The sequence below is a fragment of the Cololabis saira genome, chromosome 7 (genome assembly GCF_033807715.1).
Source record: "Cololabis saira isolate AMF1-May2022 chromosome 7, fColSai1.1, whole genome shotgun sequence".
NCBI lineage: Eukaryota > Metazoa > Chordata > Actinopteri > Beloniformes > Belonidae > Cololabis > Cololabis saira.
In genome coordinates, this window is record NC_084593.1 from 13,952,240 (window position 1) to 13,964,836 (window position 12,597).

A 12,597-nucleotide genomic window follows, 5' to 3' on the forward strand; every position below is an offset into this window, starting at 1 on the left:
ATTTTGCAGAGTGATGCAGACTCCCTTTTGTATACAGGCATTCCACTCATTGAGTTTCACACACTTGTATCCTTCCTACAACCATTTGCTCCTGCTTCATCATCATCAGGACCAAATCCTAATGACTTTGATGAAGCTAAGACAGAACTTTGTCATGGCTGATTTAGCACAGCGGTTTAAAACATCACAGGGTCAGGTTAGCAAGACTGTTGGAATGTGGATAGACATAATGTCTGAACACACCAAAGATCTTATTATGTGGTTGCCTCATGAAACAATCAAAGCAACATTGGCAAAAGCTTTTAAAGAGCACTTTTCAAACACAACCTGTGTAATTGACTGCACAGAGACAGTTTTGCAGAAAGCTAAAAACTTGAACTCTAGAAGTGAATCATACAGTCACTACTATGCCAACAACACGGCTGACAGCCGGGCTGTCCCCCTCTTCCTTGTCTTCGTAGCCTGGGCACGTCGTCTTGTTGCGCACGGGTCCCCGTTCCACTCGTAGAAGTGTCGGAACGTTTTGAGGTCACTCGGTTGTAATGCGGGTAGACGAAGGATACTTTCACTGGTTCCTGGTAATCAGTGGGCTTTCACGAGCTCAGCTGGCGGGATGACTCCTTGGCTGATGCTAGTCACATTGATTTGAGATGAGGTGTAGTCCCTACAAAACGTAAGGAATTAAACGTTGCTCTTGTGACGAAGGTTGGAGAGAGTGAGATTTGGGAAGCCACTGTTATTTAACCACCAGCGGAGAACTCTTCACATCAGCAGGTGGGCCTGCTGTAAATCGGGGTCACTGACCAATGCACTGTCCGCGCGTCACTTTCATACCACCCCTTTTATTGCCCTTCGGCGAAAATCGAGTCATTCCTTAATTTCCTTTATTTTAAGACCATGCGGTCAACTTAAAAACAATGTGGACTTAAAATCAAGGCTGATCTCAGAGTTAAGCCTCAGAGCTGGGCCTTAAAATTAAAATTGAAGCTTCCTATGTTCACATAGAACTATGGCCCAACACAGACAAGGTCTCATCCATCCACCCACACAAGGTCTCACCCCTCCAACCAGACAAAGTCTCATCCCTCCATCCAGATGCTGTGCCACAAAAGGAGTGCTGGTTATCTTATTAAGTTCAGTTAACAATTACAAAAAAAAGTTTTTATTTCTTTTAATCAAAATTAATATTTGACTATTTTACACAGATTTGACCAACAGCTGGTATATTTAAAATCCTCATACGGGGCACCATTTATGTTCCCACAAAGGGAATGCTGGTTCAGTTATTAGAGAGTTATTAGTAATTGTCTTCAAATAGTTATTAATAATTTAAAAAGATGACTTATCTAAAGATCAAATAAAAACACAATAAAGAAAAAAACTAAAGATAATCAGTGATCATCATCATCATCATCATCATCATCATCATCACCAGAACCAGAGTCCAAGTCGAGGATCCAACAGAGACAGTTTCTCTGACAGGAGGACTCTTGAGACTAAACTGGACACAGAGACACTGAGGAACAAAACAAGGACCTGGACCAGAGTCTAAATCCAGGACAGAGAGGTTCAGTAAAGTTGGTGTTGAAGGTGTGGAGGTGGATCAGTCTGTCAGAGACGACTTCATAGAAGGACAGAGTTCCAGCAGGACAGTCCACGTACACTGCTACTCTGCCAGAGACTGAAGATGGAGATGAGGAGATGATGGATGTTATGTTATTGTGCCAGACATAGTACTGACCATCTAGATAACGGTCCAGACTCCAGGAATGATCGTTTCTTCCAAACCTACAGTCATCAGACTTTCCTCTCCTCCTGATTCTTCTGTAACTCACTGATACAGAAACACCTTTGCTCCTCTGGACCTCCCAGTAACAGCGACCCGTCAGAACTTCTCTACACAGCAGCTGAGGAAGACCTTGAAACCTGTCTGGATGATCAGGATATGACTGTTCCTCCTCCACAAGTGTCATCTTCCTTTTGTCATCAGACAGTTTGATGTTGTTGTTGACTGTATTTGTGTCGATAGTGAGTTGACAGGAATCTGATGGAGAGAACAAACAATCAGCTGCAGTTATTATTGATCAGTTATTGATCACTGATGGACTCATGAACAAATGAAGATGGTTGAATGAAAACACTTACACTTCCTCAGACCTGGTCTCAACCATCGTTGTCCAGCAGGTTCCACCCTGAAAAGAGGAGGGGGGTCAGACCAGCTCAGTCTCTGATAATCCGGGCGGCTGAGTTCTCAATGATTTGCAGTCTGTTAACGAGTTTGGTGGGGAGTCCGGTGAGGAGGGCATTACCGTAGTCGATGCGGGAGGTGACAAAGGCGTGAACCAAAATTTCGGTGCTGGATTGTGACCGTGATGGGCATAGTCTGGAGATGTTGCGGAGGTGGAAGAAAGCAGACCTGGCGCCTCATTTTTAAAGCTTGCTTGCGCACAAAACAGGGCTTGAAAGATGCGCACGCCACCTTCTACGCAAAGGTTGGGATTAAAAAAAAAAACTAACCGAAAAATGTGTGTATCTTTACGCCAACCCTGACCCTCGCGCACAAACGTTTTGAAGATATGGGGAACTGGCGACGCAGGCAGTGAGGTGGTGAAATTAAGCCAGATTCATGTCATACTTTTAATGTCATCACATATCAGACTTATAATATAATAGCGCTGATCGTGTCCCTCTGTGTTTGAAGCACAGCGTCAGTATGGACACTCTGATGCTGCTGCTGCAGCCGCGGTGCAGGACACGCCGGGCCGGGAACCTCCTCGTCACCCACCTTTTCCAACCGTAGAGTGACTGAAGACGAACAAAAGAGTGCCGGGCCACTCTACGGAGCCCCTAAAGGGATACAGATTTTTTTTATATGTATAATGAGTTTTACGTGCACGCGTGAAACCTTTAAGGCTGATTTATGGTTCTGCGTTACACCAACGCAGAGCCTACATCGTAGGCTTCATACCTCCGTACCTCTTGGCCTCCACCTTCAAATCACACCACTTCTTTTTTTTCTGCAACTAATCTGTCCGTGGCACTCGCAGCGTTTAGCGCAGCAACGACGTGCTGCCACTCACTCGCTTTATTTTATACTATTTATATACTATTTATACGCTAAATAGCATCTGACCACACCCCTGAGCAATCACCTGAGGTGGAGGAAAACCCCCACATCTGTGCCACCATGACTAACACAATATAACCCCCCCACCCAGCAGTGTGTCCATACCTGAGAGTGTCCAGCCTCCAGCGGGGATCCTCCAGTCCAGCAGACAGAAGCTGCCCTGTTGACTCCCCTGGATGGTTGTAGCTCAGGTCCAGCTCTCTCAGGTGGGAGGGGTTGGAAGTCAGAGCTGAGACCAGAGAAGCACTTCCTTCCTCTGAGATCAGACAGCCTGACAGCCTGCAGACACACAAAACAGGTCTGATGCATGTTCTCTGCACAAGTGTCTTGCTGCAGACATATTTAGCAGCATGTTCACTGGAACTGGAAAAGACTTGAATGAATCCTGACCTGAGAGACTCCAGTTTACAGTGTGGACTCTCCAGTCCAGGACACAGCTTCTCCAGTCCAGAATCCTGCAGGTCGTTGTTGCTCAGATCCAGTTCTGTCAGACTGGAGGACTGAGAGCTGAGAACTGAGGACAGAACTGGACAGATGTCCTCTGAGACGTTACAGCCACTCAGTCTGCAGACGGAAGAAAAGAACAACAACCAGGTTATTTCACTGTTGTGGAAGAAAATGTAGTTGTGTCTCCAACTGGTCTTCAGTAAAGTTAGTGTTAAATCACATTTCAGCAACAAACAATTCAAGCTGCTTTACATGATAAAAACATGAAAAGTAGAAAGGAAAAAATTTAAATCATGAGTTTTAGTACAGTTGGCAGAATAAAGAAAATTTAGACTTACCGTATTTTCCCCACCATAAGGCGCACCATATTTTTAGGAGCATGGAATATACAGTAAGATATCGTACTATAGTGGCTGGGGTTGAGTGACGTATCTACCTGATGAAGCTGCGCTACAGGAAATGCTATGAAATGCTACAGCAAATGCAAAAAAAACAAGAAGAAAAGTACCTTAAGTCAAACTTTATTAACAAAAATAAGAACCAGCTTTCTGAAAACCTTGTTCACTCCCAAAATGTCATTCACTCCCAAAACAAACGCTGATGGGCACTTTTCCAGTTCATTCCCCAAATCCCTCAAAATCTTCTTCTGTGTAGGAATAGAACAGCTGGGCGAGTGCAGCATCTAATGGTCCCGGCTCCGTCTCGTCACAGCCGCCATTATGCGAGTCAGTGTCGCTGCATTTGTCTTGAACGCCTGTGACGATTCCTGCCGTTTTTAACGCTGTTACTTCGGCGACACCGACTACAATACTCACAATCCCCCTGACTACAGTAAGAGAAATTACCGTAATGATCATATATAAGGCGCACTGCATTATAAGGCGCACTGCCGGTTTTTGAGAAAATTAAAAGCTTTTACGTGCGCCTTATAGTGCGGAAAATACTAAAATAGAGTTACAATTGAGTACTAATATTAACATTGTTTAAAGTTAAATTCAGAATAGTTTCAATAATCCATCAAATGCTGTAAACTAACGAGTTTTAACTTGATTTAAAGGAACTAAGGGTTTCAATTCCTGCAGACCTGTGAAGATGCCGTTGCAGTAATCAAGTCCACTGAATTTGATGATGATGATATGGATGAGTTCTTCAAGGTCCTGCTGAGACATCAGTCCTTGATCCTGGAGAAGTTCTGATAGAAGGACAACTTTGTACATGTTTTAATGTCTCTGAAGGTTCAGGTCTAAGTCCATGACTACACCCCGATTTCAGGTCTTATCAGTGATTTGTAGCTGTAACAGCGGAAGCTGTGTGCCGACACTTAAATGTTCTTCTTCTGTTCCAAAAAAAAACTAGTTCAGTTTTGTTTGTGTTCAACTGAAGAACATTATCCAACATCCACTTATTGATTTGTTCTCTGCATCTACTCAACACTTGTATGGGCTCATTGTCTCCTAGTGAAATTAAAATGTAAAGTTGTGTGTCATCTGCATAGTTATGGAAGCTTATCTTGTTGTGTATTATTATCTGAGCTAGCAGAAGCATGAAGATGTTAAATAGTGGTCCCAGGATAGAACCTTAGGGAACTCCACATTTAATTTTTGTTGATTCTGATGTAATGTTACCTGTTGACACAAAGTAGTCCCTGTCCTTTAAGTGAGACTCAAACCAGTCAAGTATTGTGCCAGAAAGTCCTACCCAGTTCTCCAGTTGCTCTAGTAAAATACTATAACAACGGTAGCAGATGCTGCGCTGAGGTCCAATAATACCGGCACTGTGGTTCTTCCACAGTCTGCATTTATGTGGATGGCATTGAACACCCTGAGAAGGATGGTCTCAATACTGTGGTGAGCACGAAAACTGGACAGGAAGACGTCGGCTCATCCTGGTCCAAAAAGGAAATATTCCCTTCGACGGACGGATATGAGGAGGCACCGCTGTACAGACTGAGGTTCCCACCTCCAAGGTGTTTGGATGTGGGATGAAGAACCCCTGGTTCCTCCTCCAGCGTCTCTGGATGATTCTTCACGTTCTACTTTTGACCAGAGGATAAAACCTGACGGTCCCGTTGATGCAGCTTCTGACAGATACCACGTCCCCATGACGCTGCAGGGGCGTTCTGCATCACTTCCTGTTGCGGTCTGTGTGTCGTAGCGCGTCTCTCCTGTCTGCTGTTTAGCCACATGTTTACCGCCGTGAACTCAGGGTACGCACCTGGCCACTAAAACTCTAAGTTAATGTGGTACCGCTGTGTAACTCAACCAAAACAATGTGGGACTCCGGAGTTTTCTCTGGACCTCAAGTCTGACTGGTGGCATGTCGTCCTTCACCGCTGGCTGTCCAGGTGGAGACCAAGCGCCCACCATCTGACTTCTGGGTTGAGCCTCATGAGAAACTCTGACTTACTGCAGTTCCTTGACTGGCCGCTAGAGGCTGCAAAAACCAGCTCATGGTTGATTTCACATCCACGACAACTCTGAGGACGGTGAATGTGTCTGTACCACCTCAGGAGAGTTTAAGTAAAAAACGTACATCTATTTGTAACATGACTGATGGACAGTCGGCTCAGCTGATGGTCATCCAGCACCACTTCTTCATCATTAATCGTCATAGTAACGGTCATCAGTGGGTTGTAGTGACCCAGCGTCACTAAACGCAGTAATCCTGGATTTCTCCAGTGAATCAACATGTGGAAGGAGATATTCTGCTGGAATCCTGAATCCTGCTGCTGCACAGCTGGATGATGTTGTTGATAGAACTACAGCTTCAATGTCAACAACGTTGGACGGTGTCGTGCCTCAGGAATAGAAGGTCAAAGGTCAGAGCAAGTCGGCCCCGTGGTTTAAATCACAACTGCAGGTTTTAAAGCAGACCTCCAGAAAGATGGAGAAAAAGTGTTGTTCCCATAACTTAATCAAGATTACATTACAAGAATCAATAATATCGTACTGATTAGACCGCACTGAGATTTAAACCTTTGATTTCTGTGTGGAGTTTTGGGGTGAGTTTGTAGTGAAGTGGGTTCTACCAGTAAAACTTGACTGAAGTGAATTATCTCCCTGGCCAGGTCTTCCTTGCAAAAGAGATCTCGTATCTCAATGGGACTTCCTGGTTAAACAAAGGTTAAAAAAAAAAAAAAAAATCTGCTGCAAGGGAGTCAGCAGGAAAAGACTTGAATGAATCCTGACCTGAGCGACTCCAGTTTACAGTGCAGACTCTCCAGTCCAGGACACAGCTTCTCCAGTCCAGAATCCTGCAGGTCGTTGTTGCTCAGATCCAGTTCTCTCAGACTGGAGGACTGAGAGCTGAGAACTGAGGACAGAACTGGACAGATGTTCCCTGAGAGGTGACAGCCACTCAGTCTGCAGATGGAAGAAAAGAACAACAACCAAGTTATTTCACTGTTATGGAAGAAAATGTAGTTGTGTCTCCAACTGTTCTGCTGGTCTTTTAGGTCCAAAGTGTCATTGAAGTCTCTGGAAATGAAAGAATCAGCGTAGACTCACTCATGTGAGTTTGTACTGAAAAAAACAGACAAACAAGTGAAGAAAACATGAAATCTGGAGGAAAACCCAGAGGTCCAACATCTGTCTGTTGGTACTTACAGAACTTTCTTGGAGGCTTGGACCACCGGCAGCAGCCTCCGTAGAGCCTCCTCTGAAGCTGAGAACTTCTTCAGGTCAAACACCTCCAGGTCTCCTGATGACAGTAAGATGAAGACCAGAGCTGACCACTGAGCAGGAGACAGTTTATCTGTGGAGAGAAGTCCAGACCTCAGGGACCGTTGGACCTCCTCCACCAGAGAACCATCGTTCAGTTCATTCAGACAGTGGAACAGGTTGATGCTTCTCTCTGCAGACAGGTCCTCACTGATCTTCTCCTTGATGTATTCGACTATTTCCTGTTTGTTCTCTGAACTTCTTTGGTTTGATGTCATCAGACCTTGTAGGAGGTTCTGATTGGTCTCCACCGAAAGACCCAGGAGGAAGCGCAGGAACAAGTCTAGATGTCCGTTTGGACTCTGTAAGGTCTTGTCCACAGCTGTCTGATAGAAACCGGTTGAAGAACAGTGAGTTGTTAGTTGTTCCTGCAGCAGGTTGACTCCAGACTTGATGAAGGTCTGACGGACATGAAGAGCAGCCAGAAACTCCTGGACACTCAGATGGATGAAGCAGAAGACCTGGTCCTGGTACAGGCTGCTCTCCTCTCTAAAGATCTGGGTGAACACTCCTGAGTACACTGAAGCCTCTCTGACATCGATACCACACTCTCTCAGGTCTGGTTCATAGAAGATCAGGTTTCCTTTCTGCAGCTGCTCAAAAGCCAATTTTCCCAGAGACTTCATCATCGTCCTGCTCTCTGGACTCCAGTGTGGATCCGTCTCAGCTCCTCCGTCATACTTGACCTTCTTCAGTTTGGCCTGGACCACCAGGAAGTGGATGTACATCTCAGTCAGGGTCTTGGGCAGCTCCCCTCCCTCTCTGGTTTCCAGGACGTTCTCCAGGACGTTCTCCAGGGCCGTAGCAGTGATCCAGCAGAAGACTGGGATGTGGCACATGATGTGGAGGCTCCTGGATGTCTTGATGTGTGAGATGACCGTTTTAGCCTCCTCCTCATCTCTGAACCTCTTCCTGAAGTACTCCTCCTTCTGTGGGTCAGTGAAACCTCTGACTTCTGTCACCATGTCAACACAGTCAGGAGGGATCTGATTGGCTGCTGCGGGTCGTGTGGTGATCCAGAGACGAGCAGAAGGAAGCAGGTTCCCCTTGATGAGGTTTGTCAGCAGCACGTCCACTGAGGTGGACCTTCTGGGGTCACTGACGATTGTAGGTTTGTGGAAGTCCAGAGGAAGTCGACACTCATCCAGACCGTCAAAGATGAACGCGACCTGGAAGTCTTCAAAACTGCAGATTCCTTTGGTTTCAGAGAAGAATCCATGAACTAGTTCCACCAAGCTGAACTTCTCCTCTCTCAGCACATTCAGCTCTCTGAAGGTGAATGGAAGCAGGAACTGGATGTCCTGGTTGGTTCTGCCTTCAGCCCAGTCCAGACTGAACTTCTGTGTTAACACTGTTTTCCCGATGCCAGACACTCCCTTCGTCATCATCGTTCTGATTGGTCCTCCTCTTCCAGGTGGGGGTTTAAAGATGTCTTCCTGTCTGATGGCTGTTTCTGCTCCGTCTGGTTTCCTGGAAGCTGCTTCAATCTGTCTGACTTCATGTTCTTCATTGACCTCTCCGGTCCCTCCCTCTGTGATGTAGAGCTCCGTGTAAATCTGCTCCAGAAGGGTTGTCTTTCCTGCTTTAGTGATCCCCTCAGACACATGCTGGTGCTTCTTCTGCAGCTGACCTTTGAGTTTGGATTGACAAACGGCAGCAACGGTATCTAAATAAAGATGAAGTAAATAAAAACCACTTAGTGATTGAAACCAGCCCACAGCAAGTTATACTTCCTCTAAAGAATCAACATTTCAACATTCACTGATCAGCGGTTCAATGAGGAGTATTGAAGGGGGGGGTTTTTTCCCCAAAAACCCCTCTGATCAATCAGAGGAACAAGAACAGTGTTTCCTTCACGATTCACTTCAGACACACAAGTTGTGTTTGTTTGGTGTTTGCTGGAACTGAATATTGAATCAACACGGTTCAACTCTTTAGAATAAAACTTTTATTTATTGCGATATTAATGACCCTATTAATGAGATTTTCCAAACAAAAGACTGGTGCAAGAAGATGCGCTGACTTACTTCTCCTTCAAGTGGGTTTAATGTTACTGATCTGTGAACGTAGGAAATGGGGCTGGATCGGGCATACCTTGAGAAAACCAGCATCCAACACAACCAGGCAGGCCTTAACCTGGAACCCTCAGGGGAAAAGAAAACCGGGAAGACCCAAAAACAGCTGGAAAAGGTCTGTCGAGGCAGAACTCAAGGAGAAAGGAACATCTTGGAAGGAAGCAGAGAAGATCGCCGAACACCGAACCAGCTGGAAGAAGTTCATGAATGACCTATGCTAAAGAGCCAAAGGGTTTAAGTCAAGTAAGTAAGTAAGATCTGTGAATGTTGGTCATCTACTGAGACATTCAGTGTCGTTTATCCAGCATCTCAGATGTTCAGAGAAACGTCTTACTGCTCTGCAGGAGGTCAGCCAGCTTCTCCTGCTTCCTCCTCCTCAAGAACTTCACTGTGATCTTCATGAATGCCTCTCTGATGCTTTTCTGCTCTTCATCTTCATCCTCCTCCAGACTCTCTGATGATTCTGGGTAATCTGGACTCAGAACCTTCTGGATCTTCTTCAGCTCGTCCTTCACAAACATGACAATGTCGTCCTCCAGCAGCTGGAACAGAAGACCACATGAATGACCCAACCAGACTGAAATCATGGAGACAAACATCAGGTCCATGTTGGACAGACTGACAGTCCACTGGTCTACAAAGACCAGCATGGAGACAAAAATCAGGTCCATGATGGACATACTGACAGTCCACTGGTCTACAAAGACCAGCATGGAGACAAACATCAGGACAAAAGATGGAGAAGCAGTTGTTGTTCATGTACAGACCTGAAAGATGGAGTCCAGCTGGGTCTGATGCTGCTGGACAGATGGACCACTGGGGGACTCTGAGATCTGCTGGTCCACTCTGTGGAGGAATCATGAAGAACTAGGTCAAATCATGTCTGAAGGGTCATGGAGTCATGTTTGGAAGAGAACACTCCACCAGAGGACTTCCTGTCATGTTAAAGGTTCGCTGGTCCTCCAGAGACGACTGAGAACATCCACGTTTTACTCCCAGTACAAGGTCTCAATCTGGTGGTACAAGAAAGTCCACCAAGTGTCCACAAAGACCACCTGCTCAACAGATCAATGTTCACATGGTTCCAGGAACCATCTGTCCTCCTGCATCCAGCAACACCTGCCACCTGAGGAGAACTTCCTCCCTAAATGATGTTGCAACCACAGCAGAAAGATGCCCCCTGCTGTACAAACCAGTGAACTACAGTCAACAAACACCCCATTTAAAGTCTGCTGTGTTTCTGGAAACATCAACAACCATCTAAGAATGGCAGCAAAACAGAGAAATGTTCACTTTAAACGGGTTATGATTAAAATGTTTCAGTCTCAGTTACGTTTTTCAGAAACAACGTTTACAAACAACTCACCTCTTTGAAGGACAAACAGGAGCATCATTAAAACTGATTAAAAAATCCTTTGATCTGTCACTCTTCAAGGACACACAGCTGGGTTCAGGTTCAGGTTCAGGTCCAGGTCCAGATCCGGGTTCAGGGCCAGGTCCATGAGAGTCTGTTTTCTGATGAAACCTGGGAAAAAGAAATCTTTAGTTCCTGACATTTGCATCTAAACTTCTGGAAAAGGTAGTTTCAAGCCAGTCATGTGACCATTTGTATAGTAATGATCTATTTGAAGTTTTTCAGTCATGGTTCAGGATGCATCAAAGCACAGAGACAGTACTGGTTCTATTGGACCTCATAAGGGATTAGTGTCCATACTGTTTGAAACAACGTTTACAAACAACTCACCTCCCTGAAGGACAACCAGGAGCATCTTTAAAATTGGTAATTAAACCCTTTGATGCATCACTCTTCAAGGACACACAGCTGGATCCAGGTCCAGGTTCAGTTCCAGGTCCAGGTTCAGTTCCAGGTCCATGTCCATCTCCATGTTCAGGATGTCTCCTGTAATAAAGGTGTTTGGTGAAGTGAGGGCTGAACTCTGACGTGCAGAAGAGTCATGGACAGTTAGAGGTGATCATCTCACCTCTCTTCTTCTCTCCGACTCTCAGGTTTTCCCCTCGGGGAGGTTTTAGAGGGAAGGACTCCGTCTTCTCTGTCCTCACACTGATCCATGCAGCTGGATTAAAATCAGCTCACACACACCTTTTACCTTCATCTGCAGAGGAAACACACGTCATTGTAGATGTATAACGACCAGCTGCTCCATCTTCATTTTTTGATGCAGGTGGTTTTTTTTCATAAATGAATGATGTAGTGATGAAAAGGCAGCAGCTTCTCTCTAAAGTCCAAGCTCAGTCCTGGATGACACATCTCTAAATATAAATGTGTATTTTAAGAGTTTTAGTGTTTAATTGTTGTGTTTTGATAACTTAAAGCTCAGTGTGACTGGTGAAATATGTCTACATCCTCCTAAAATAATAGTAACATTTATGCAGCACGTTTCTAAGCAACCTTGAAAAAGTGTTTAAAAAGCAGCAAAGAATTAAAACAAGAGTAAAAAAGTTCAAAAGGCTTCCTGATAAACTGAACATTGACAACAATAATAACAAAGGTGTCGTCTGTATGACACCTGTCTGTCCATCCATCATCTATAACTGCTTATTCCAGTGCAGGGTCACGGGGCTCTGCTGGAGTTTCTCCCAGCTGTCTTCAGGTGAGAGGCAGGAGCTCACCTGGACAGGTAACCATTCCATCACAGGCATCACCTCCCAACAAAATGACATGCTAACCCAGATTTGATCCTTATCTGTTTCATCCTCTTATTCTTGGACAGTTACATGTTCTCAGGGTGCCTGGTGAATGATTGTGGTTTTTGCTTTACAATCTGAAGCATCTGGTCGTTTGTCTCCAGCCGATAGTGAGCAGACCGCTTCTTCTCACCAGACAGGGTGTACGTTGCAGTTTTTTCACAATTATCTCAAAAGGGATCCCAGATGCTGCAGAATCTGTTTTTATACCCACTTTTATTGGCATAAACCTTTTTATGCATTTAAAAGTTGGCCACACATGAACAAATCCGGCTGTTTTATGTTCTATTATTTCAGCTGAGTTTTCAGAGGAAGGTAAGGAAAGTGTGTCATTCTTGCTTCAGCTTTCTTGCAGAAAAAAGGGGAGGGCTTAAAGGAGCCGTCTGTAAGAAATGGCCAAAACTGGTACTGCAGTCACTTTCAAAATATTGTTGAGCGGCGTGTACCCTCCCCCTCCTCCCCCCGACCAGAGGTTGCCAGGTAGGCTGCAGAATGCAGCAGGAACGTAGGCTGCGATAATTAG

The 12,597-nt window shown here is 45.2% G+C and overlaps 1 pseudogene; it reads right to left on the reverse strand.

Moving 5' to 3' along the window:
• Positions 1-1,481: 1,481 nt before the first annotated feature.
• Positions 1,482-11,439, reverse strand: LOC133447332 (NLR family CARD domain-containing protein 3-like; annotated as a pseudogene).
• Between the last annotated feature and the right edge of the window lie 1,158 nt (positions 11,440-12,597).